Raw genomic sequence first — 4357 nt, forward strand, 5'->3', positions numbered from 1 at the left:
AGAAGAGAAGAGAAGAGAAGAGAAGAGAAGAGAAGAGAAGAGAAGAGAAGAGAAGAGAAGAGAAGAGAACACCAACAAGGTTTGGTAAACATGTATTTTCTTTCCTTTTCTGGGGAGGTAAGTGGGGGTCACAGGTGACCCCAGCTTCTTGTTCCCAAATTCCTGGAGCCCTCCCCGCCTGCATGCTGGAGGTTGCACTGTCCAGTGGGTCCCTTCTAGCTTGCTGTGTGACCTCAGTTAGGTCTCTTCCCCTCTTGGGCCTCAGTTTCTCCCTGGCTTCATAGAGCTAGCCGTACCTGCTCTGCCTACTGTGAAGGATGGCAGGAGGATGGAAGACGAGGTAGTGCTTCTGGAAATTCGTGATGCCAAGTCCAAGCCTAGGTGCCTCCCTGCCTCCTAGGAGCCTCGCCTGTTGTCCTGGTCACCGCAGCGCTGTGCTGTGGCCACCAGCAAGACTGGCGGCACCAAGGGGCCCCCTAGTGGCCAGAGGAGTTGCTGCAGCCACATGGGCCCAGGCACATCCTTCCCAGACACCCGCTGGGACCTTTCTTGGGGACCCAGACCACGTGCCAGGCACTGCGCTGGGTGCCAGGCCAGGGAAACACCATCTCCTGGCAGCCCTGTGAGGTGGGCCTTTCCCCATCTTATACCTGTGCACACCTCCAGGGGACTGTTCCATATCATCAGGTTGCTGGACAGCCACAGGCTGGACTATGCCGCTGAAAATCAGTGAAATAAACAAGAGGCAGAACATAAATAAAAAATAACATGAATATGTATTTATCTTAAAAATAAAGACCGCGTATGCTGGCTCAGGCATGGACTTTCTCTGGGAGGTTACATAAGAGACTGGCATCACTCAGGGTTTTCTGGAAGGCTCCCTGGGAGGCGGGGGCAGGGGCGTGGGCATAGGTAGGAGGGACCCATGTTCACTGAATTTCATTTTGAACTTTCTCTTTTCTTTTTTTTTTTTTGAGATGGGATCTCAAATCTCCAGCCCAGGCTGGAGTGCAGTGGCACGATCTTGGCTTACTGCAACCTCCACCTCCTGGGTTCAAGTGATTCTCCTGCTTCAGCCTCCCAAGTAGCTGGGATTACAGGTGCGTGCCACCACACCTGGCTAATTTTTTTGTTTTTGTATTTTTAGTACAGACAAGGTTTCACCATGTTGGTCAGGCTGGTCTCGAACTCTTGACCTCAAGTGATCTGCCCACTCCAGCCTCCCAAAGTGCTGGGATTACAGGCATGAGCCACCATGGCTGACCCTTTCTGATTTTTGAACTATATAAAAGTATTGTCTATAGTTAAAAATACACTAAAGATTTAAGAAGTCATAGACTCATAGGCTTAGGGACAGAAAGGAGCGTAGTGGAAATGTTCTCATTTTCCCCTCAGTTACAGCAGAACTGACAGGTGGCTGCTCAGCAACTATTTGCTTGCCTGCCTCCAGTGATGGGGTGCTCCTCCCTTAAGTGGCCAGCTCGCAGTGTAGAAAGACCTTCTCTCTATGAGTGGAGATGCATGGCCCTGGTTTCTACCCACTTCCTGAGCTAGCCCTGTGGGAATCTGTAGGATAGCTAGTATTGGCTGAGCCCCCACCGGATGCCAGTCAGTGGCTATGGATTCAGCCCCAGAGGAGCTCAGAATCTAATTTCTGGGATCTCAGCATTGGGCAGGGCACTGAGGCCATTTGGTAGAAGCTGCAGCCAATGCAGGACCTGCCCCACTGCACACCGGGCAGGCAACCTGGAAGAAGCCCTGGGCCATCCGTGCTCCCTGTCATTCCACTGCGTTTCATCATCTGACTCTGCCTCCTCTGTCAGCCTTTACAGAAAGGTGGCCTCCGTGGTGGGGTGCTCACACCCTTACACTGGGTGCTCTCATTGGCTGCATCTGACTGGGTCTCAGCCAGCCTAGATTCCAGCTCAGCATCCCTGAGCCTCAGTTTTCTCATCTATAAGATGGGGGTTAATAATAGTACTCACCCAGGAAGTGGCCAGGAGGAGCAAGTGGGACGATGGTGACAGGCACTGTGGAGTGTGGAGGGAACCCGAGAGGTGACAGAGGAGAAGGGTCCACCACCCAAGGCTGCTGCCAGCACGTAGCATGTGGGTCTCAGGAACAGGATACGCGGCCTCCCCGTCACACAGACTCTGTGTTAGTTTGCTGGGGCTGCTGCACCTGCAGACTTTGATTCCCTCGCCGTTCTGGAGGTTGGAAGTCTGAGATCGAGGTGTCAGCGGCAATGGTTCTTCCTTCTGAGGCTTCAAGGTCGATATTCTGTCCTCTGGCTCTCTCCCGGCCTCCGGGGGCTGCTGGCAATCCTGGTGTTCCTGGGCTTGTGGAAGCATCACTGGATCTCCGCCTTCACCTGCACATGGCCTTCTCCCTGCACGCATGTCCTCTGTCCAAATGTCCTCTTCTGATAAGACCCCAAGTCCTACTGGATTAGGATGTACTCTAATGACCTCACCTTCACTAATTCCATCTGCAGGGGCTCCATTTTCTTTCTTCTCTTCTCTTTCCTTCCCTCCTTCCTTCCTTCCGTCCGTCCTTCCTGCCTGCCTGCCTGCCTGCCTGCCTGCCTGCCTTCCTTCCTTCCTTCCTTCCTTCCTTCCTTCCTTCCTTCCCTCTCTCTCTCTTTCTTTCTCTCTTTCTTTCTTTCTTTCTCTCTCTCTCTTTCTTTCTTTCTCTCTCTCTCTCTTTCTTTTTTTTTTTTGACAGAGTCTTGCTGTGTCATCCAGGCTGGAGTGCAGTGGCACGATCTCGGCTCACTGCAACCTCCGCCTCCTGGGTTCAAGTGATTCTCCTACCTCAGCCTCCCAAGTAGCTGGGATTACAAGCATGTGCCACCATACCTGTCTAATTTTTGTATTTTGGCCAGGCTGGTCTTGAACTCCTGACCTCAGGTGACCTGCCCACCTCGGCCTCCCAAAGTGCTGGGATTACAGGCGTGAGCCACCATGCCTGGCTGGGCTCCATTTTCAAATACAGTCACCTTCTGGGGTACTGGAGTTAGGGCTTCCACATATGAACTTGGGGGAGACACAGTTAAGCCAGTAACTGACCCCTACGGTCCTGGCCCCAACACCACTCTGACATGGGAGTCACTTTTGCTCTCTGGGCCTCGTTTCCATGTGGGAACACTGGGGACACGTGGGGTTGGACTAGCCATGATCTGAGGGTCTTTTCTGCTCAGAATTTGTAGGCACCCTCTGTGACTTCTGGCTCCTGAGACGGAGTCTTGCTCTATCACCCAGGTTAAGGCACAATCTCTGCTCACTGCAACCTTTGCCTCCTGGGTTCAAGCAATTCTCCTTCCTCAGCCTCCTGAGCAGCTGGGATTGCAGGTGTGTGCCAGCATGCCTGGCCTTCAACTCTGCCCTATCCCACCCTCAACTCTGCCCTCCCTGTGGTCCTGCCGTGGGCCTTGACTGTCCTACTGGCCAAAGTGCCCTGGAGCCCCTCCTTTGGCTCTAAGCCCATGCCCCAGACATCCTGGGATGAGGGGTGGGCTCTAAAAGCAAGGCCAGACCAGGAGGATTCCCTTGGGAAGGGGGCCTGGGACAGAGCCTGGGAGTGGACACGGGGCAGGGCCAGTGGGGGTGACACCAGCAACACCACCAGCATCTGGCCCATTTACCAGGCACAGCCTGATCTGTGTTTTGGGTCTTGCACTAGAGTCTCTGTCATCCATCTGCAGCTGCTGACCCCAGGCAGGGGCAGGGAGAAGGAACAGTAGTAGCTCTGCACACGCGTGCAGGTGCCTGTGTGTCTGACAATCCCCAACTCTTGCATTGCGGTAGATCTTAAATATTATCCAGGCCCTAGCAGGAATCTGCACTCTCAGAGGTATCTTTGCAGCTTCTACTGACTTACCTCTGAGGACAGGGAGCTCACTACCTCTGCGGGAAACCCAATCCCCGTTCGTCAGACTGAACTGAAACCCTCTTTCTGTTGGCCCCAGCTCCACTCTCTGGGCTTCACAGGGCAGGGCTGCTTCCTCCTTTCTGTTGAGAACCTCCAGTCCTCATCCCATCCCACATCTCCCGCCACCTCTAAATATGCTCCCATTTGACCTTATCACCAAGTGGTTCTGAGTAGCCAAGCTCTGGGCGGGCTATCACTTCCCTTTTTCTGAGTGTTAGATCTCTATTAATGCAGCCAGGACCACAGTGGCGTTTGGGTGACTTCATCACCCCCATCTCTACTTGGACTTGCTCACAGGTGTTACTCCAAGACCTGCCTCCTGTGTTGTGCTCTACAGGCAAGCATTAAGACTGAAGTCTCTCTCTTTGTGTCTGCATGGTGGTGCGCTGGCCATCACCTCAGCTTATCACATCCTTTAGAAGTCTGA

The sequence above is a fragment of the Rhinopithecus bieti genome, unplaced genomic scaffold (genome assembly GCF_001698545.2).
Source record: "Rhinopithecus bieti isolate Rb0 unplaced genomic scaffold, ASM169854v2 scaffold_41913, whole genome shotgun sequence".
Lineage (NCBI taxonomy): Eukaryota > Metazoa > Chordata > Mammalia > Primates > Cercopithecidae > Rhinopithecus > Rhinopithecus bieti.